The sequence below is a fragment of the Antechinus flavipes genome, chromosome 3 (genome assembly GCF_016432865.1).
Source record: "Antechinus flavipes isolate AdamAnt ecotype Samford, QLD, Australia chromosome 3, AdamAnt_v2, whole genome shotgun sequence".
NCBI classification, from domain to species: Eukaryota; Metazoa; Chordata; class Mammalia; order Dasyuromorphia; family Dasyuridae; genus Antechinus; species Antechinus flavipes.
Window position 1 is genome coordinate 609330304 of NC_067400.1, and position 24071 is coordinate 609354374.

The window sequence follows — 24071 nt, forward strand, 5'->3', positions numbered from 1 at the left end:
GAGTTTTTTTTAAAAAGCAGTTAATATTTGCTGACATAAATCAGTTGTCTGAAAAAATTTTGGCTTCTGGTCTTATTCCTATGGCTGCTTTATCTCTTAAATCAAAATTTTAAAAATCAATAATTTAGTTATACATTAATTGATCAAAAAAGCTTCCACATTCCTCTGCAAACAGGTAGCATTATATGCCTTCTCCTGTCTCTTATTTGAGGCCAGACTTGGTGACTATAATTTCACAGCCTTCAGTTTTGATTATTTTATTATTTTTCTTTCCATTATATTGTTGTAATTGTTTGCCTGGTTCTCCTTGCTTCATTTCTTGTCAGCTTATGTCTTCATGCTTCTTTCTAGTTGTCATATTGTTTCTTACTGTGATTCTATTACAGTCATGTACCACAATTTGTTTAACTATTCTCCACTTTGTTGACTATTGTCATTTTTAGTTTTTGCTACTTTTAAAAATGCAGTGATATATATGAGGCTCTTGGGTAGCTAGAGTTCAGGAAGTTCTGAATTCAAATTTAGCTTGACACTCACTAGTCTTGTCACCCTGGTCAAGTCACTTTATCCTTGTTTGTCTTAATCCACTGGAGAAAGAAATGGCAAATCACTCCCGTATCTTTGCCAGGAGAATTCCATGGATAGCTTTGGCATACTAGGCTTCACAGGGTCATGAAGAGTTAGACACAACTAAACAAGAAATCAGAGGGTTTGATAGAAAGATTTTTCCCATTCAACCAATTCCCTTCTTATTCTACTTGCATTAATTTTGTTCATATAAAAATATTTCTTCATTTGTATGTTATTGAAATTACTTATTTTATCTTTTTAAATTATTTCTGCTCCCTTGTTTGGTTTAAAATTTTATTGCCTAATCCAATAGAGTTGGGATGGAAAATGCCATTCACATTCAGAGAGAGAACTATGGAGACTGAATATGAATTGAAGCAGAATATTTTCACTTTTTTGTTGTTGTTTGCTGGTTGTACTTTTTCTTTCTTGTGGCTTTTTCCCTTTTGATCTGATTTTTCTTGTATAACATGACAAATATGGAAATATGTTTTTAAAATTACACATATTTAATTTATTTCATATTGCTTACTATTTGAGGAAGGGGGAAGCAAGGAAGGGAGAGAAAAAAATTGAAACAGATTTGCAAAAATGAATGAAGTTGAAAAAAGAAAATGTATTTGGAAAAATAAAATACTATTTGTTTTTTCTTTTAAAAAAAGAATTCATTGCCTAGCTGTGAAAGGTATATGACCTTTTCTAAAAAAATTTTTTTTTTTTTTGTGGTATGAACCTTAATATTCAGGTCATACAAGGACTTTATCAATTGTCTTCTGCAGTTTTTATAAAAGATGAAGGTAACTGAAAGTTTATAGTCAGTATGTTTGATACTGTTCTTAATTTTAGGTTGTTAAAAGTGGGTATTGTTACTGTGAAATGTGAGGTCCTTCATCGATTCCTGTAGATTATATGAGGCCTTTAAAATATTGCACAACCTTCTGGCAAAGATTGATAATCATTCAAAGGAGTTTGACCTGATCATCCACATGGAAAAGATCAAGTGGATGAAGAATATTGATTTCCCTGATGTCAGCATTTACTTTTACATACAGCCCATAGAGCTTGTCCCTCAGTTTGTATATCTAGGACAAATAGTGCAGATAGTATATGTAGGACAAACAGTAAAGATAGATCAGAGATTGGACCAAGAGTTGGATGTGTGGAGAAAAATGAACTAGATTCTCTTCAGAAAATTGCAATTAACTATCCCTAAACCTTCTGTGAAATGTAAAGGAGTATATTTTTAATACCAACCTCTATTGTTATTGCCCTTTGGCACTGAGATGAATACAGCAACTTCCAAAGAATTAAACATGAGGATCACACAGAGAGCAGTACAGTGGCACATGGGAGTTGTGAGCAAGCTACAGCAAAATTAATCAGTGGGATAATCTGAAGAATGGAAGTGCAAAATAGTATTAAGAAATTGTTTGATTAGAAGAAAAAATGGACTGATTACATGGTACAAATGAAGGATAAAAAGTGGATAGTTGCTATACTCCCTGAAGACCAGTCCTGTGGTTAAGTATGGACAAGACTCAAGCAGGATGGGTTGTTATTTGCTAACACTAGTGTTGTCCCCAAAGTTAAAATGTCAGTTAAGCAAAGATAATGGGCACTCCAGATGTAGAAGAAGCATCAAGGATATGGAGGGTATTTAGATCACTGAATGAAGACTAACAGAATTTATAGGATGGACATAACAGCAAAATTAGAAATGTTAACTAAATGTTTGTTAATATGATTGGGAAAAGTGGAAATCAATTCAAGCATAAATAAGAATAAATGCCAGGGGAGGGGATTGGACTCAGAAGTTTGTTAGAAAGACTTTTTTTTTTTTTTTTTTTTTGATTTTAACTTTTTATTGACAGTACATATGCATGGGTAATTTTTTACAACATTATCCCTTGCACTCTCTTCTCTTCCTATTTTTCCCTTCCCTCCCTCCATCCCCTCCCCAGATGACAGGTAGTCTTAATACATGTTAAGTGTATTATAGTATATCCTAGATACAATATATGTGTGCAGAACCAAACAGTTCTCTTGTTGCACAGAAAGAATTGGATTCAGAAGGTAAAAATAACCTGGGAAGAAAAACAAAAATGCAAACAGTTTATATCATTTCCCAATGTTCTTTCTCTGGGTGTAGCTGCTTCTGTCCATCATTGGTCAACTGGAACTGAATTAGATCTTCTCTTTGTCAAAGAAATCCACTTCCATCAGAATATATCCTCATACAGTATTGTTGTTGAAGTAAATACTGATCTCCTGGTTCTTCTCATTTCACTCAGCATCAGTTCATGTAAGTCTTTCCAAGCCTCTCTGTATTCATCCTGCTGGTCATTTCTTACAGAACAATAATATTCCATAATATTCATATACCACAATTTACCCAACCATTCTCCAATTGATGGGCATCCATTCATTTTCCAGTTTCTAGCCACTACAAACAGGGCTGCCACAAACATTTTGGCACATGCAGGTCCCTTTCCCTTCTTCAGTATCTCTTTGGGGTATAAGCGCCCAGTAGTGACACTGCTGGATCAAAGGGTATATGCAGTTTGACAACTTTTTGGGCATAATTCCCAATTACTCTCCAGAATGGTTGGATTCGTTCACAACTCCACCAACAATGCATTAGTGTCCCAGTTTTCCCGCATCTCCTCCAACGTTCATCATTATTTTTTCCTGTCATCTTAGACAATCTGACAGGTGTGTAGTGATATCTCAGAGTTGTCTTAATTTGCATTTCTCTGATCAATAGTGATTTGGAACACTCTTTCATTTGAGTGGAAATAGTTTCAGTTTCATCATCTGAAAATTGTTTGTTCATATCTTTTGACCATTTATCACTTGGAGAATGGCTTGATTAGAAAGACTTCTTGAGTAGTAAGCACTCCTTCTAAACTATTACTTCCACTTCTGCCTTCATCCCTACAGCCTTCCCAATGGAAATTTGAACTCCTAGGAAATAACCAAGCCTTCATATCCCATCTACTAGTTCCAAATGCCTCCATGCTAATTCAAATCCTTCCACCTCTTTTTTTGTGTCATTTTTCTTCCCTGGATTATAAACTCCTTTTCAACAGGAACTTCCTTCTAATATTCATATCACTAGCAAGTGCTTAATAAATGCTTTAGTAAGATTTAAGGAATCTCCAACAGCTCATGACCCTGAGAATGAAAATGATATATTGTATGTATGCAACTCTTGACACTAACATAAGCTACAAAAAGTGAGTTGTGGCGGATAACAAAGAAATAATGAGATAATAGTGATTAGAGTTCTTGCTTTTGAATCAGGAAGACCTGAGTTCAAGGTCTATTTACATATAACTAGTTTTATGATCTTGATTAAGTGCCACTTGGTACACAAAAGAACTTTTTTTTTAAATTTTCTTTTTTTCTTTGCATGGATAATTTTTCAGCATTGACAATTGCAAGACCTTTTGTTCCAACTTTTCCTCTCCTTCCCCCAGATAGCAGGTTGACCAGTACATGTTAAATATGTTGAAGTATAAGTTAAATACAATATATGTATATATGTCCAAACAGTTATTTTGCTGTACAAAAAGAATCGGACTTTGAAATAGTGTACAAATAACCTGTGAAGGAAATCAAAAGTGCAGGCGGACAAAAATGGAAGGATTGGGAATTCTATGTAGTGGTTCATAGTCAATTCCCAGAGTTCTTTCACTGGGTGTAGCTGGTTCAGTTCATTACTGCTCTATTGGAACTGATTTGGTTTATTTCATTGTTGAAGAGGGCCATGTCCATCAGAATTGATCATCATATAGTTTTGTTCTTGACGTGTTCAATGATCTCCTGGTCTTTCTCATTTCACTCAACATCATTTCATGTAAGTCTCTCCAGGCCTTTCTGAAATCATCCTGCTAGTCATTTTTTACAGAACAATAATATTCCATAATATTTATATACCACAATTTATTCAGCCATTCTCCAATTGAGGGGCATCCACTCAGTTTCCAGTTTCTGGCCACTACAAAGAGAGCTGCTGCAAACCTTTCACACACAGGTCCCTTTCCCTTCTTTAAGATTTCTTTGGGATATAAGCCCAGTAGTAACACTGCTGGATCAAAGAGTATGCACAGTTTGCTAACGCACAAAAGAACTTTCTAATACCTAACACAATAATGAATTGCTACTCTATTTTAATGGAAGGAATTTATACTCCAAAAGTCCCCTAAACCTATGATCTCATTAGACTGCATTCTCAGAACAAGTCAGGTGGCAAGAGGTTATAGAAACAACACTGAATTTAGAATCCAGATTTGTGTTCACATCTCATCTCCAACACTTGGATTTGGAAACTGGAAGATTATTTAACATCTTCAACCTTTACTTTCCTCAGTTTGTGAAATGAGAATAATAAATTAATTTCCTGTCTTGTAGGGTTGTTGGAAGGAAGATGCGACATAAACCTTAACAAGCTAGATAAACATGTTAGGACAGTTAGGTGGTGCAGGGGATAGTGTTGAGCCTGGAGTCAGAAGAGTCATTTGAGTCATTTTCCAGAGTTCAAATATGGCCTCAGACACTTCCTGTGTGACCCTAGGCCAGTCATTTTACTATTTGCCTCAAGTTTTTTCATCTGTCAAATGAGCTGGAGAAAGAAATGGCAAAACCCCAAATGGGGTCATGGAGAGTCAAACATGAGTGAAAATGACTGAACAGCAACAACAAACCTATTCTGGAAAGATGGATAATCAAATAAAAGTCTTAGTGGTAAAGAGGAGAATGAATTCAAACATTTCCTGTGCCCAGGCACTGTGCATGGGGTAGAAATCTTCCCTTTTTAGAAGGCCAGAAGATTGCCTACAGCAGAGTTTTTATAAATTGGGAAGGTGATTACTTTTTTTAAAAATGAGTCTGTTGGGAAAGTCCTAGTATAAATTGGTAGCACTTCATTTGGCTTTGTAGGCTTTGTAGAGGACAGTCAGGAAGGAGAATATTCCAGGACTTGAAATAGGAAACAGAATATCCTAGGTGTTTTGAAGGGCAACATATGATAGTTTGGCCTGAGGGGGTAGGGACACGTAATTCACCTACCTAGAGGATAGAACCAGATTATAATGATGAGTTTGTGTGTTAACCAGGGAGTCACTGAAACTTCTTGAGACATATTTGAGGAAAACTTAATGTAGCAACTTCACCTGACTATATAGGTGATATACCTGGCCAGTAGTCCCTCACCTCTGCAAAGGTAACGGAGGTCCATTTTCTCATTGTTTATTTTTTTTTGTTTAAGGAAAAGTTTGGTTAGAATGATACAGGATTCATTTTGAAGTTGTGCTCATTTACATTCCTATAATCATGTATATTTTCAGTCTCTCTCTGTTCTTGTAAGTCTGACCAGCTTTCTGAATTCTTCTGTTTCTTTTTTAAGGCTCAATAACATTTTATTATATTCATGCACCATTCCCCAGTCAGTGGGCTTGTTTCCAGTTCTTTGCTATCACAAAAAGTGCTTCTGTGAACATTTTGTTATGTTTCAAATCTTTCATTCTGTCTTTGACCTCCTTGAGTACCATGGGATTTCTAGTTCATTTTAGTCACTTTCTTAGCATAGTTACTTTAGAGAATGGTTGGACCATAGCCAACCTTAACATTGATTATTCCTATAATGCAGCCAGGGTAGAAGGCATTACTTTCCTCTCTACCCCATTGGAGTGTCAGTGAACCTGGTAGATCAAGTTTCACATGGTACCCTTCTCTTCCAGCTTTTCACTCATTGCCTTCTTACTTCTTTTGGAGGAAATCCAGAGTTCTTTTTATATTCAGATATGAGACTTTGAGATTGAGGCCTTGGAACTATGCCCAAAGGGCTATCAAACTGTGCATACCCTTTGATCCAGCAGTGTCTCTACTGGGTCTGTATCCCAAAGAGATCATTAAAAAGGGAAAAGGACCCACATCTGCAAAAATGTTTGTAGCAGCTTTTTTTGGCGCTGGGGGGGGGTGGGGTGGGGGGGTGATGGCAAGGAACTGGAAACTGAGCCGGATGCCCATTAGCTGGAGAATGGCTGGGTTATGATACATTAATGTTAAGGGAATATTATTGTTCTATAAGGAACGATCAGCAGGATGATTTCAGAAAGGCCTGGAGAGACTTACATGAACTGATACTAAGTGAAGGAAGTAAAAACAGGAGATCATTGTGTACATTAATAGCAGGATTACATGATGGTCAATTCTGGACATGGTTCTTTTCAACAATGAGGTGATTCAGGCCAATTCCAGTAGACATGTGATGAAGAGAGCTATCTGTATCCAGAAAGAGAACTATGGAGTCTGAATGTAGATCACCATATAGTATTTTCACCTTTTTTGTTGTTGCTTTTTTTTCCCCCTCTTTTTGATCTGATTTTTCTTGTGCAGCATGATAATTGTGGAAATATATGTAACTCATGTTTAACATATATTGGATTACTTGCTGTCTAAGGGTGGGGGACTGTTGAAAACTATGCATAGATTTTAAAAATAAAAAGCTAAAAAAATATTGCTCAAGTTTCCCCCTGTATTTCTTCCCTAAGTTCTCTCCTCACCCCACTATCCCTTTTAAAGAATTTTTTTGGGGGGAGAGAAATATTCAGGAAAAAAAAAATCTACCCCTTGAAAAAAATGTAGAAGAGACCAGATGAATCTTCTTGTAGCTCTTTGGAGAGCCAATCTTGTTCTTTATACTTTCTCAACAATCAGTTTTGATTATTTTGTGGTGGTTCTTTCAGTTTACATTGTTACAGAAGTAATAGCTTGTAGTTCTTCTGAGAACTGCATGTTCTTATTTTTTTGACTACTTATCCATTGGGGAATAGGTTTTGGTCTTATATTTGTGTTCCTTATCTTAGATATCAGCCATTTATCAGAAACTTTTGATTTTGTTTATCCTAGTGTCATTGACTTTTTGTTACTTTTATTCTTTGTGATTGTCTTTGTCTTCTGTTTGATTAGGAGCTCCTATCCTACATGTAGCTCTGAAAGATACCTTTTGAAGTTTAGTTTATATATCCATTTGGAACTTAGTGTGTGATATATGGTGTAAGATGTTGATAAATCTAATTTCTGGCAAACTGCTTTTCAGAAGAAACTTTTAGTGGCTCCTCTTTTAGGATATTTTAAAATCTTTTATACTTTACTTCTAGGTGATTTCACATTATTCATCTTTCTCTTGCCCCCCTACACTGATTCTTATTACCATTTCATATAGAAGTCTAATTGATATGATTCAGAATTCATAACAAAAGGACCCAAGGATTCTAAAAATCATAAAGACTATAATCAGCACCCACTGCTGCATCAGATAGTACAGTGTTGGGTAATAGGGACACAAAGACAAATAAAATGACATATGCCTCCAAGAATCTGCTGCCTTTGATGAGAAATAGCACATAACCACATAGGTAAATATAGCATGTACGCATGGTAAATTAAAAAAAAAATGAGGACATTCGTAGCTAGGGGAATCAGGGAAGGCCTCATACTAGAGAAAGTAACACTTGAGCTGAATCTTGATGGCAGCTAAGGATCTTAAAGGGAAGGCTGTAGTAACCAACAGCAACACTGGCTTAGAATATGAAGTCATTTGGAAAATCTTAAAGGAAAGGATAAGGAGTTTTGAGGGCTGTTACCTCAAGAAGCAATGGATGGAAAAATCATTTTAATTATGAAAAGTCAGTTCTGAGAACATTGGTGGATGAAATTGGAAAGAAAACAACTAAACAGAAGAAAGATTGAGAAAATCTCAAGATTTTTATAACAAACTTTACTATCATGAATAGTGTAGTCTGACTCTTATCATAGTCCCAGATGCCCCTAAAGAGAAAATGGAAATAGCACTGAAGACAACAAAGATGGGAGCTACTAGGCTGGACTAAGTATATGTGGAAGAAACAACTGTGAAGAAAGCATTAAAGGATCAGTTCTCACAGTATATGAAGGAGAGGAGAATTAACATAGACTTTCATTCTAAAAAAGGATACCTAAAGAATACATAAATTCTATGAGTAAAAATCTACACACACATCAAGGGCATCTTTGATGAGAGGATTACTAGAGGAATCAGGAAGGACTTTTAGTAGCAATATCTCTCAGTAAACTATAGTTTACTTTTTGCTTTTTGCATAGTGTAGTGGGACTGGACTGGTTGTTTCATTGAGGGAACTCTCAGTGAAGAAAAGTTTCTTCTAATGCAGATCTGTACCTGCCCTGTTCAGTTGATAATTTTATATAATCCTGACACATTGAGATATTTAAACTATTTGCCTGTCTAAGGTCATAGCCTATGTATGACCTAGGAGAAATTGAACCCCAATTCTGTGGCTGACTATATCATTTTGTTATTCTGACACTTTAGACCACATTTCAACATCACAGTTGACTAAAAGTTATAGATACAATAAGATTATGCTGCTGTTCTTATTCTTATTGCTTGACCTTTTTTTTTAAGCTTTTGAATTGATGAAAATACATTTGTTAAATTCTTACAATGTGCTAACTTCTTGTTAAATCAGATTCAGTCAAGATTTCTTTGATAGGTTTTTAAAGCCTTGACTCAAACCTTTTTTCAACTTGAGTAGGTCTTAAATTTGATTACAGGTAGTAATTTTACATATTGGTTAGTTTTTATTTGCCTAATACTTGTCTTCTCATTGGTGATGAAAGAGTTATTTTAAATTTTTAAATTTAAATGAAATTATCATTAATGTATAGTCTGTGTGGTTAGCATAATGGTTGACATTGCCAAAATAAAGTATTAGCTGCTTTTCTAACTTAATAGTGTTTTGGAAAACATTAATTTTGTAGAAATCATTGAGTCCAAGTGAAAACACCACCTACTCCAAACCTTTCATTTTCTAGATGAAGAACTTGAATGGGTAAGTTAAAAAGCATTTATGTAGCACCTACAACGTGCCAGGCATTGTATTAGGCCCTGAGTATTTTTAGACCAAAAGAAAAAAGTCTGACCTCAGACACTTGGGTGCATGACCGTGGACAAATCACTTCACCCTGTCTGCCTCAGTTTCCTTATCTGTAAAATGAGCTGGAGAAAGGAATGGCAAAATCCTCATGACTTCTTCTAAGAAAACCCCAAACTGGGGAGGCCCAGCAGAGATGATGGGCGCTGTAAGGCAGGACGTTGTCATGCCCAGAGAAGCCAGGGCCATTTCTGAGGTGATGGAGGAGGAAGTGGCAGAAATTGCTGTCTTTGACAGACTTGCAGCATGGCATGGGGCTGGCTGGAAGGAGTCCTTTTTGCAGATTTGTGGCCCAGCAATAAAAGCTGGGCTTCATGGCTACCTAGTATGAAGGGAAAAGTAGGCATGCCCACAAGTTAAGAAACCCACTCAGGCCCTGCCCCTTACTAGCTGTGACAGATGACAAAGTAGTTAACTACTCCTTGGTCTTCTCATTATATAATATTTGGTGTTTGAACTTAACTTGACAATTTTCAAACCTCTTTCGTATGTTTTGTTTGATTCTTATGAATATTTGGCACAAGGCCTGAATACAGTTCCTATTTTGTTGGTGAGACAGCAAAGGCCCAACAAGGATGTATCAGTAAGCTATTTACTCTCAGAACCCAGAATTAGATTTTGGGTCTTCTGCCCTGTAGACTAATGAAGGTTTCTCTGGCCTAACATTTCTAAGGGACTGGCAGCTCTTCTGTAGCCATAATTCATGATTCAGGACCAGAGCCTTGATTTATGATTCATTAGCTAGCATTCTCTTAGTTTGCTATATTCCATCTATTACATAATTAAAAAGAAACAAACAACAAACTTTTATTATAAGCTTAACAGAAATCATCAAAAGCCATTAGATACAAAATAGGATAAGAATTTTACTCCAAATCTTTAAGATAAAGTAGAATGCATGCTTCATTTTTTTTAAAAACTAATTAGGAATAGAAATGTTGCTCTATCTCAAGCATTACTTTTACCCGAGACCTTTCCTGACCTTTTACCCCAAAAAACCTTTCCCTCAAAAAATTACTATATGTTTACTGTATTTTGCATTTACTTGTCTATATATTTTTTTCTTTTTAATTAATTTAATTGAAAGTTGGAATTCTTTGAGAGCAAAAACTGTTTTGCTTTTTCTTTCTTTCAAATGTCTTAACAGGGAATGTCACATAGTAGGCAATTTAATAAATGCTAATTGATTGGTCTTTTTTTTAATGAAGAGTATTTTTTTCAATTACACATAAAGATAATTTTTAATATTCATTTTTTAAGATTTTGGTTTTTTGTAGCTAAATCTTATTATAGTTCTTTATTGTATAATGTTACTGTTATTTTGTGTAGTGTTTTCCTAGTTCTGCTTGTTGGAATACACTGGAACCACCTAACAGTGGCTGCTGGAGATCCAACCCAGAATGGATCTCCTTTAGTGAGAGGATGATACAAGGATACTGAGAGGCTGTTGTGTTGTCTGACCTCTCTCCTCTTCCCACTGCTTCCAATTTATCTCATTCCCAGTCCACAACACCTGTTTCAGCAAAGGCTGCCTTGCACCTCCTTCAGATGTTATGATCCACAGCTGTGGAGGCTCTCAGGGAATTGACCTGTCCCTTATCTGCTCACTTCACTCAACATCAGTTCATGTAAGTCTTTGCAGATTTTTTTGAAATCTACCTGTTCATCATTTCTTATAGTATTTCTTTACACTCATATACAATTTGTTCTGCCATTCTTCAATTGACGGATATTCCCTCAGTTTCCAGCTCTTTGCCACCACAAAAAAGAGTTGCTGCTATAGCTATTAGGCCCTTTTCCCTTTTTTTTATGATCTCTGTGATACAGACCTGGTAGTGGTATTGCTAGCTCAAAAGATCTTTCCAGCTTTATAGCCCTTTGAGCGTAGTTCTAAATTGCCCTCCAGAATGATGAGATCAGTTCACAAATCCACCAATAATGCATTAGTGTACCAATTTTCTTATATCTTTGCCAACTTTTTTTTTTTTGTTGTTTTTAAAGCTTAGTTTTTGAACAGTCTAGAATTCTCCAAGCAGGCTCCTAGATTTCCAAAAACAGTCTCCTTGCACATTGGAGCATTCTTAACTGTGTATTGCTCTCTTTACTGCACTTGTGGGAGAGTTATCTTTAAACAGGCTGGGTAGTTCTATCAACTGTTGCCTTACATATACATCCCTGACCCTTTTGCCTGCTGTATATTTTCATTTAAATGTTCTGCTTTAAATTCATTCTAAAATGGGAACAGCCTCCCCACCCCTATCCCCCACAAAAAAAAAAAAAAAAAAAAAAAAAAAAAAAACAACCCTGCTCCTGTAGCTTCCTTATTTCTGTTGATGATGACATTGATCTTGTTCCTCACCCCCACCCGTCGTTTGTGAGTTCTTTATTTCACAACATTTCTCTACTTAAGTTTAAAGTGCTCAGCAATCGTTTTTAGTCTGTTCCTCTTATTTTTCTTCCTTTTAGTGACTAAAGTTTGTCCACAAGCTCTTAGTAAGGGCTTAGACCAAACTTTAATGGTGGGGTTAAAATTTCGCACCTGCCATCCTCCTAGTATCCCTCTAGTCTCTAGTTGAATTGCTGTTAAACCTATCTTTCTCCTCTTCTCTCTCCCTCCTTTCTCAATCTCCTCCCTCCCACCCCTCAGAGGTTAGTTCTGCAAATCCAGGATAAATGGGTTTTTGTTCTGGTTTTGGTTTGTTCTCCTGGGTTTTGTTTTTGGTTTGTTTGTGCTTTATCTGTGGTAGTAAGGTATTCTAGTGTAAGGAAAAGGCCACTAGACTTTGAAGTCAGAACATTTGGGGTTTCAGTCTTATCTCTTCTCGGCCTTTTGGCTAAGATCAAGTGTAGTATCTGTTCTTATCAATTTAACATTTGGGGTTTCAGTCTTTATTCAATCAAACACTCTACTATTAACGATCTACTCTATCACTATTTGTATAACATACCGTTTAACTTGGGAGCATCATTTTGCTAATCTGTACTACCTTCTGTATAAGATTGTTGAGGGCAGCGCACTTCACAACTTAGATGTCTAGGACAAATGTTGGCTGGCATATTTGTGAATATTTAGTAGGCTTAATTAACTTTTTAAAAACATTTCTTTTTTTAAAAAATAATTTTTTATTATAAATGTAGCACTTAACACATTCCAATAAATATTCAAAATGTAATTGAGGTAAGTAGATGGTAGAGTGTGAGTCTTGAAGACATGCAGTCAAATCCCACCTCAGATAATAGTTGTGTGTGACCTTGAGCAATTATGAAGATAATAATAGCACTTTCCTCACTAAGGTTGTTAGGAAGATTAATGGAAAAAATAACTTGCAATACTTTGCAAAGCACTAAATAAGTGCTATCTTTTATTATTAGCTATTCTTAATTGAACCCTATTTTAAATTATGAAGCCCTAATAGTATACATTACAGTTTTCAAAATACATTTATTTAACTCAGTAATATGACAATTTGATCATAGAGGAAAATTCTTGAATTATTAAAAGCAAGCTAGGATATTTTATAGAACTGTAGAATTTTTAGAGCTAAAAGGAAGCTCAGAAGTCATTAATCTAACTCCCATCTAAAAATACCAATCCTTCCCTTTTTAAAATTTAGCCTTATTTTTTACATATAACAAAAAAATGTTTTTTCTCTTTTGCAGCTCCTTAATCCCCATTTAAAAAAAAAAAAAAAGAGGAAAGAAAAACATCTTCCATAACAAATATGCATACCCAAGCAAAACAAATTGTAGCCTTGGTCATGTCCAAAAAATAAATGTCTCATTCTGCAGCCTAAATCTTTCCAAAGTTTGTCTTTACAATGTTAAAAATTGTAGCCATTTTCTCACTTATTCTTTTTATTTTTTTACTTCATCCTGCATTTGTTTATTATAACAGTCTTACCAATCCTTTCCACAGTGCTGTTGACAAACAAGTTAAGCATCCAACAGGGATGAGACTTGTTGAGGCAGTCCATTCTGTTTTCTGAATAGCTTTCATTTTAAAGAAGTTTTTTCTTAATTTTTTCTTTGATGTATCAAATCTACCTTCTAGAGCTAGGCAGAACAAATCTAGTCCGTTTTCCACATGGCAACCCTCTACTTATTTAAGAACAATTGTTATCTTTTTTTTTTTTTTAATCTAAACACTCTCTATTTGTTCCACTCATCTTTATACAACAATATTCCAATTTCCTTCACCATCCTCATCTTCTTTTCTTACATATACTGCTGCTTATTAATGTTCTTCTTAACATTAGTGCCCTGCTGGAAGATAATATACCATATGTGGAATTATTTCTAAGGTGGATTACAGTGAAATTATCATCTCCCTTGTTCTGGACATTATGCTTCCTTTAATGCAACCTCTGCTCCATAATGGTCACTAAAACACTCAGGGTTTTTCTATTTAATGGCTTTCTAACCATTTCTCCTCATCTTATACTCTCCTAGTTTTCAAATGCAACATTTGAAATGTAATCAATAATTTAGCAAGCACTTATTAAGTGATAACTATATGCTAGGCACTGTGCCAAAGTCTAGGGATACAAAGCTGAGTTGGTACAGTGACTAAAGCACTGTGCGTGGAGTCAAAAAGACCTGACTTCAAATTCAGCCTCAGACACTGATCCTATACAAGTCATTTAATTGCTGTTTTGCCTCAAGTGTAAAATGGAGATGCCACCATCCTTTTCTTGGGATTGAAGATCAAGTGAGTAGTATATATAAAACACTTAGCACAGCAACTGGCACATAGTAGATGTTTAATAAATGCTTTGTTTCCTTCATTTCTTCCTTTCAAAGACAGGCCCTGCTCTCAAAGAGCTGCAGTATAATGGGAAAGAATGTACAACTATGACACTACTTAAACAGAAGGTTCTAGCATTGAGGATTAGGTAGTTTCTTATAGAAGGTGGGATTTTTAACAATTCTTGGAGAATTTAATAAGATTTTGCCTGTACTTTTATACCCTATCAAAATATTACCTATCTTCCCAGCTTTGCTTTATTCATAAATATATTATTATACTGGTATTAATGTAGTATTATATCACTGATGTTAAACTATCTCTTTTCAAGTGATTAATTTTAAAAGATGGAACAAAACATGTTGTTCCACTACAGACTGATCCATCAACTAGTTCTGAGTATGATGTCTTCCCCCTTAGACTATGAACTTCTTGATAGCAAGGTTTATCTTTTGCCTTATCATTAAATACATATTAATTTTTTAAAAATTGTACCAGAACTATCTATTTACCTTTCGATTGTCTTTGACACATAGCCATAGCCACTTATTACACTAAAAGCATGCTTGCTTTTTAACATAATCTTCCATAAAATATAGATCTACAAGGAGTTTGTCATAGATCTGTGATTGATTTACCATGCATAGCCCTCACTTGGTGAATAAAAACAATTCATAGAAAATGGAGATTGTTTAAAAAAAAAATGTCACTTGAGGTACCCATTATATTTTCCCCCCTTTATGTAAGTGGGCACCAATTTTTTAAAATTGGTAAGTGAGTGTGTTTTGTTTCAGGATTGTTGCTTTGTTTTTGGTTAATGCTGTTGGAGAGGAATGTGTCTTTCATATCACCCAAGTGGAATGTTTATTCCTTGCAGACTTGGTAGATTTTAGTTTTACCACTTCCAAGCCCATAATGGGCACTGAAGCAATTGTTAAATTGAACCTCATGAAAGTCATTAAGTAAAATTTTATAATCACTTTGATATATACTAGCATTAGTTGTATTACTTATTTTTCTTGCAAAAAAGTAGAGACAAGAGTGAATACCCATCAATTGGAAAACAGCTGAATAAATTTGAATGTATGAACTAAAGGGAAATATTGAACTCTCAGAAATTGTGAATGTGAGGAATTTGGAGAAATATAGAAAGACTTGGTTATACTGACTCCTGGTCAAATGTGAAATGTGAGATGCAAAGTATTTTTTGTTTCTGATCTTTGTTAGGTGAATTATGCCTCTACTATAATCATTTAACAATAGTAACATGCTACAACAAAAAGGCAAACCCTTTCCTTTTGATCATTTTACCTAGTTTATTAGAATTGTTTAACAGGGATGAAAATCAATCTTGATCTGGATTGAACTAGTAATTTCTTACTGAGATTCATAGTCCTTGTTTTTGAAATTACTTGTTTATCTTTTTAGCCTCTGGTTAGCAGGTGTGCATCTACGAGTTAGTTAATACCTTTTGCCCAGTGGATTGGCATGTGTGTTTAGAAAAGAGTATCCAGAGACTCAAGGAGGATCTTAAGGGTTTTGTACATAATGAGTGACATATAATTATGAATTTCATTTGAGCTTTTAATGACATATACTTTAAATTGCTAGAAACTCAATGTCCATTATCTTAAAAGGTAAATAAAAAAAAAAAAGCTGGGGGGAGGGGGCTTTGTTATAAGACTGTCTTTATTTCACTTTCATCTCACTTTCAAGAATTCTTAAATCGATTTTCTACCTCACTCTCAGCCCTCCTTTCTGATATTTATAGAGTAAGTTTGATCACTAGCATGTTTTTTTTTTTCCTCCTAAAATGCTCACTATGTTCCAGACATTGTACTAAGCCTTGCAAATAAAAGAAAGGCAGAAACGTGTTCTCTGCCTTTAAGGAGCTCCCATTCTTATGGGGCATGCTACATGCAAACAGCCTGGTAATCCAAAATAGATACAACATAAGTGGAAGGTAGTATCAGAAGGAAGGCACTAGCTGAGGCTGTAACAAGGGCTGGGCATAGGATGAGGAAGGTTTTCTGAAGTATTTTGGGCACTCCAGCATATAGAGACACGGAGTGGGGAGTTAAGGTCATTGAGTGCAAGGAACTGCAAGATGCTGACACCAGCACATTTCTATGGGACTTAAATGTTCTTGAATGGCCACATGAGAGAATCTTTTTGTATTTGATAATGTCTATCCCTGAGTTCATGAGCACTTCTTTCACTCTTATAACTTAAAGCCCATCTTGTGCACAGTCATCCTTTATGGAGGACCTACTTGACATATCGGAAGATCTTTGCCCTGCATATGTGTGCGTGCATGCATGTAACATGATTTGTTATTAACTGTTTTCACTAAGTAACAGTCTACCTCCTTTTCTGATTCTGCGCACAAATCATCATTGGTAAAGTATTTCTGTTTGGTTTTTAGTCATCCTATATTTGCAATAGACTTTTGTTCACCTTAAATTTTGATTTTTCTGAGGTTGTGATATCATATGCTTTGCAAACATATACTACTTTTTTTTAAATCTCAAAAATAAGATCCATTTTATTTTGCCTTCCCTCCCTGTAGCCCCAATCCCTAAATTATCTGATGCGTTTAGAATGGTACCTTTTATTTATTTTTTTTAATATATATATATACATTTTTTATTACAGCTTTTTATTTACCAGTTATATGCATGGGTAATTTTACAGCATTGACAATTGCCAAACCTTTTGTTCCAATTTTCCCCCTCTTTCCCCTCATCCCCTCCTCCCAATGGCAGATTGACCAATACATGTTAAATATGCTAAAGTATAAATTAAATATGATATAAGTATACATGTCCTAACAGTTATTTTGCTGTACAAAAAGAATCGGACTTTGAAATAGTGTACAATTAGCCTATGAAAGAAATCAAAAATGCAGGTGGACAAAAATATAGGGATTGGGAATTCTATGTAATGGTTCATAGTCATCTCCCAGAGTTCTTTCACTGGGTGTAGCTAGTTCAATTCATTATTGCTCTATTGGAACTGATTTGGTTCATCTCATTGCTGGAGATGGCCGCGTCCATCAGAATTGATCATCATATAGTATCACACATATACTATTACTAGAATAACATTGGTGTTTATAGATAAACTTTTGTTTCAGGGGGCAACTCGGGACTAATTGGAAGAATTTTCCAAATATATAGCCTGCTCTTCTCTTATCAATTTAACCTTGGGTCCAGCTCATCATACAATAAATCCAAACAAGGTCATGTCCTAATGACTCATCCCATCCAGTTATATGTCTTAACCTGGACAACATGCATACTTTATTCACATTATTTTTTTCTGAGTGTATTGATATACTACATTTTAGTGTCCAGCACGAGGAGACTTTGTAACATTTTTGAGCATGATAAATTAGTACAGTTAACATATAAAAAAACCTCATTACCTTATAAGATAGCTTCCCTTTTGGAATTGTGTAGGACTTCCCCAGTAGTATCCTTTGTCAGGTATTACACCTCATTGTTTTTTATGCCTTACCCTTTGTTTATACTTGAGTATCACTGACCAAATTTTCTCTGAGATTTCATCTATTTTAACATTGATGAAAGATACCTTGAAGAAAAGCTTTAAAACTACATTTTTTTTTCCCTATCAGATCAGATGCTTTTTTGCAATTAAATGTTCAGGGTTCTTAGTTGTTTTGCTGTGAAAATACAGTTTTCTCTATAAAAATCATTTATGAAAGCTTTCCTGGTCCATTTATGATGTTTTAACCACAAATAATTTTGGTATCATGCATAAACCCAGAAATTTTACAGAAATGAAAGAGATTTAGCTGAGTTAATGGTCTGGATATCTTTTCATTCTTTTTTTTTTTTTTCCTTTTTGGGTGGTGTATCACATGAGATTTCCTAGCCATTCTTCCTTAAGTGCCATAGCCATTTCTTCTTAGCCTGTTCAGGGTGTTAAGATGGTAGAATCTAGAATGTTGTGGGTTCATTCTCAGCAGTGCGAGAACAAATGACCGTTAACAAAGCAGTTCTGTTATATTTCTTATCTAGTTGTTGCTCTCTTAATTTCATCTTTCAATGTTTCTGGGAGGGTTGGGGTTTACACCAAGTTCTTAATAGGCTTCATTTTTCCTCTGCTGTTTTTTGCTGTTTTGTGAAAACATAGTACTTATAATGTTCTAACCTGCTTTTTAAAAATGTTTTGCAGCAGAACCTGGATTATAATCTTTATTGCCTTTGTCTACCATTCCTCTGTGATGGGGAAATAGTATTGGTAGCCAAGAATGTTTGAGGGACTTTAAAAAAAAAAAAAAACTTTTTAGCAATTGTTTTATAATTGCTATCTTTAAGATATCTTTTAAATATCTTTAAGATATTTACTATTAATTATATAATTAATTATCTTTAATATCTTTAAGAAATACTGATAATAGATATTGATGTCCTTTTCTGTTAACCTTTTTTTGGGAAGGAAAGTAAGCAATTGGGGTTAAGTGACTTGCCCAGGATCACACAGCTATTAAGTATCTGAGACCAGATTTGAATTCAGGTCCTTCTGTTTTCAGGACCAATACTCTCTTAGCTATATCATCTAGTTGCCCCAAATCATTACTTTTTTGGTTGTTGTTTTTTTTTCTTCCGCTCATTTGCTGATTTTTTTTTTTTTTACCTTTTTTCTAACTATTTAGGTGTTCTGAATGTGTAGATGATTCTGAAATGAATACTTCATCATCAGTCAGTTTTCTGTCCTTTAAGATAGTCAGTTGAATTTTTTATGATTATAAGTACTTGCCGTGTCTAAAACCATTTGATTCTCTTAAAAGTATCAAGAGGATTTTGGAAGTTAAGCATTCATATTGCCTATCAGTAGCAAAAAGGAGATGGACAATAGGTAGAGAATAAGGGACACATTTTCAACTAGAATCAACATACTCTTTTGGTTGGCATGGTATGCTTATAAGGGAGAGTTCAATTGAGAGAGTTATTGGGAAGGAATAGTGGTTGTGAAGTTTCTAGTCTGTAGTTTCATGGTCTTTTTTCATTTTCTGATCCCCAAATTTTATCTTCCCAAACATTTTTTGCCACCCTTCTCTTCTACCTGCTTTTGAATTGAAGTCACCAAGGATCAAATTATATATTGATTTGTTATGAAGGATCTTGTTTCTTTGGTTCTTCATAGAATTTCTTTATTTCTACCTATTTCACAAGATTGTTTTGAGGAAAGTGCTTCTAAATGTTAAATTTTTGTAGAAATCAGAGGGTTTTTTTTTAATCTTCCTCTGTAATAGAGATGGTATTGTTTACTTATAGTGTTAGAATGATAGGATCATAAATGTAGAGCTACATCTTTGAGTCTAACCCCCTCATTTTGTAGATGGGCAAGCCAGAGGCCCAGACAGATCAGATGATCTGCCCAAAGTAGGATGGCCAAAGGCATGTGGTTTGATTCACTATGTCATGCAGGGTCTTCAAATGTCTGAAGACAAATCTTTTATCATCTCCAAGAGAAACCTGTGAGTTCTCCATTCATTTAGCTGTGTCTTAATGCCTTGTAGTGTCATTTATAGCAACAGTTTCAACATGGATGTACTTCCATTGTGTTTGTGTGTATTAGTTATCACACAGATATTAGTTATGTTTCATTTCACACCAGCTGCACTTATTCAGACTGGACTCCATTGTGGCCCCAAGAAATTCTTCTTCCTGTGAGATTGCATTAGTCTTTATATTCATATTCCTCTGATTAGAGGGCAGAACAAAGAACTCTTCCCGAAGGGCTCCTGGGCCAGCCATTTCTTCATTTTCTTTCAGCTACACTTTTTTAGACTGGATTCCAGCATACGCCTGAGCTCTGGCCCCAGTGAACTCTCATCCCTTCCTTCTTCTTTCTCTGTGCTATCATTCCCATGCTCATTGTAAGTTCCTTCAGAGCAGGAACTGTCTGTTTTTCATATTTGTATCTTCTCTCTCACACACAGTCTTAGTATACTGCCTACCACATAGTAGATGCTCAGTGTTTTAATGACTGGCTTACATTTATGTTGTGAACAGTTAAATTGGTTGATTGTTGTCCCTTGTGCTTGAAGAGAACCAAAATGACTATTGTCATGGCTATGTGGGGTCAAGGTACAGTGTGTCTAATTGTGGCTAATAAGGCCAACCTAAGCTTGGAGGGCTCTACTACAAGTTGGGCACAAATAAATAATCCATATAAACATTTGGAATGGAGATGTCTCAAAATTTGTACATCTCATGTTTTCTTTGAACTATTGCAAATCTACTCTTAGAACATAGCACCTTCTTTGATTCAGGAAAGTCATTCTGGGCAATATGGTGCTAGTGTCTCCTATGTCTCACAATTGATTCCAGTGTTCTTCAGAAAGATCTTGAGAGTGTCCTTGTATTGCTTTTTCTGACTTCCATGTGACCAGCATTTCACTCTCTGCAATGGAGTTTGAGTGCTTAGCGGTTCAGATAAGGTACTAAACAGTTAAATTAAAGTTTATAGAATTGCCAAAAATTCATTCTTAGTGTCATAAGTCTCACATTTCAGATAGAAGCAAAATTGCATTTCATCAGATTGAGGGTCATTTATATGTTTGCAGATTTGCCATGTACTAAGAATTCATTTCCTAGTGTTCATCCTTCTGATGATGAGCCTTACTGTACTTAGCTAGAATAGTTACCAAGCAGCAAACAGAGTGGGTTATAGAGTCTCTTATAGAAGAAGTTCTTACAGTTTGGTGCAACTTGGCTAGAGCTTGTCCTCAGATATTTGAGTCTTTGAGACTTTGGGGTAACTCCCTAATCTTTCTGATGTCATCCTGTGAAATACTTGTGTCAGTGAGAGAGGGGGGAAGAGAGGGAGTGGGAGTGGGAGTGTGTGTAATCTTGCTACCATTTTTCCAAGGCTGTAGTCTTTCTAAGGCAAGATCTTTATAACATATTTTAAATACTTTTCATATTCTTGGACAGAAACACACAAACAGAGCTCCAAACGGTTTCTTTTTGTGAGATGTGAGAGTAGTTAGTGCATAATAAGACTTAAGATTTAAGGACTTATGGTATATGGATAAGTGTTCATAGTCTATCTCTATTTCTTATTATAAGTCCTGTACACAATTATTTCCAATTGCAGCAGACTGTTATGGAACTGATAGTTTAATGGTACTAGATTTTTCTTGATCACTGTTACTTACATCAGTGAGTGGATAGTGAAATGAGTTCCTTTGGAAAACCCATTTAATTTAAATGTTTCATTCAGTTTGGGACCTCTATCTTCTGATTTTATCATACTTGGTATTGCCAAGGCTGTGCATTGTTGAGTTTTTTTTGGTTTGCTTTTTTTGGCTGAGACAATTGGGGTTTAATGACTTGCCCAGGGTCACACAGCCAGGAAATGTTAAGTATCTAAAACCATATTTGAACTTAGGTCCTCCTGACTAAAGAGCTGATGCTCCATTCACTTGAAAAAAATGAGTCTATAGCAAAACCTGGCTTTAGCAGAAACACAAACATTATTTATGTACAGGTGTGTACAATTCCCCACACTCTCCACTCTGATTGAAATTTTCAGCAACCTTTTACTTAATTGCCTGTGGGTGAATTGAATTGGCCCAAAGAGATTTGACTTTGTTAGGAAATTGGAGAGTTAGGAGAATGTTAGAGAAGAAAAGGAGCCCCACAATAGATTTGAAGTTCTTCCTGAAGAAGGAACTCACTGCTCTAAGAAGGAAGCAATTGCTTGTCCTCCCAGGAGTGACAAGTAGAGTCACAGTAACTCATAGGTGAGAAATCATTCATTTAGTATCTGCAGAAGAAAAGAAGAGGAGGAGTTGATCATTCTTTGCTCAGTGATAATGAAACAGCTATTCTGTTGCTCTGATAACCACAATAGAGAGGTCTGTAGTCCTCCCAGAGCATTTGTCCAAGCATAACAGAGAAACTTCCAAACCTTTTCAGAAGATAAAAATCCACTTACTTTTTTTTGATTCACATGGATACAAATTATACTGATAAAAGGATCCTAAAGGATATTACTTAAAATTAGCAGTATTGCCAATACTAAAAAACTAAAGACCTTAAAAGCACAATTTTGTTTTGTTTTGTTTTGTTTTCTTTGTTTTTTACTATTGCCCTTTGAAGGTAAGAAATGGAAAAGAGAACATTTGGTTGGGGAAACGAACATTTGGCTAAAAAGAGAGTTGTGTCTAAGAATGGAATTTGAACTTACAGACCACAGTTTAAAAGATAGAAATCAAATAATCCTAGCCAGAGATGAAATATATCTAACAAAAGCTGATGTGTGGCCAGGTGTCTTGCAAATCTAACAAAAGAATTTTGAACTATAAAAGAGGGAGAGAAGAATGTTTATGTATCACCTCCAAACTAGATGACTTAGAGAAGGGCTACCTAATTTGCGAGCTATGAACTTGAAGGGGTTTCTTTTCTTTTTTTGAACATTTTGATGTTTCTACTTCAGTATATTTGGTTTCTTTTTTTAACCTTTTTTATTTTATGCATTTTAAAAAGATTATTCTGAGAAGTCTGTAGGCCTCATCAGACTACTGGGGGTAGGCTTTGGGTTGGGAGGTCTATGAGATCAAAAAAGGTAAGAATTCCAGCTAATAGAAAGTAATTACAATTAAGGAAAGCTACCAGTTGAGATGCCTAGAACTATACAGGACACAAACAGAAGAAAGGAGCCAGTACTAAAACTCTTGATTCAGGTATTTATGTACAAAATAAATCAGATATCCTAAACAACAAAGGAAGAATTCAAGATTCTGAAGCAGAGGAAAATTAGATTTATCGTGTGACTCTGTGGGATGAATCTGTAACCAGAAAATGACTATGAATGAGCATACCATATTCACAAGAAGTAGAACATGTGAAAGAGAGCCAAGGAGGGCATTATATGTTCAGAAGACATTTAGATGAAGAAGCTTGATGGTAAGAACATATGAGTGGAAGTCAATGGAAAGCAAAGCAAAGTGATTTTTTTTTTTTAATCACCTGAACAAAGAAGGAAGAAGGCAGTAGATGAGTTTGGGAAACAGAACACAAGTTTGGCCCAAAGGTATGAATGGCTTGTAATGGATTTCAGTTAGCTCAACATTTGTTGGAACTCTCACCCAAAAGCAGATTAGCTTCTTGACTTGCTTTAAAGATAGTTTCATTTTGAAAAGGGTGGAGAAAAACTCTATGCAATGGGAAAATTTTATTTTGATTCTCATTCTTACTCACTGGGAGGAACTGATTGCTAAAATGGGAATAATGAGAACACCAGGGAGGGAAATGAGTACTCTTCCCTAAAATTTATGGCAGAGGAATGAATATTCAAACAAAGTCTGACAAGTACCCTAGATTTGGAGAAAGCATATTTCATATTTCAGGTAGTCTTTGATAGGATCCCAAGGACAAATTGCAAAGGGAAACTCAGCTCAAGAGGTATAGAAGATGCTCAAGAATGAAATTCTAAAGACAAAGGGAAACAATTTCATTGAAGGGAAGAAATGGTATCAGTCTGATGTGGATGCAAAGATTCTTGAAGACATCTGAAGAGGACTTCTGGTGAAGACTTGTATCAGCAATCTTTTTTCCAATTGTTTATTTTGCCATCATTTTCCAAGCCTGTATTCTTTCTAAGACAAAGCCTTTATGTATAGATTTGAAATACTTTTCATATTCTTGGACAAAAAGACCTGTGTAGAGTCCCAAATTACTCATCTATTCATCTCCCTTAGACCTGAGAGGAATTAATACTTG

At 35.3% G+C, this 24071-nt stretch overlaps 1 protein-coding gene and 1 pseudogene across 1 annotated transcript in view; both read left to right on the forward strand.

Annotated features, from left to right (window-relative positions):
- Nucleotides 1–24071, forward strand: part of GNB1 (G protein subunit beta 1) — a 111583-nt gene that overhangs the window by 13366 nt on the left and 74146 nt on the right. The window lies entirely within an intron of this gene.
- LOC127558574 (uncharacterized) lies at nucleotides 12381–12495 on the forward strand (annotated as a pseudogene).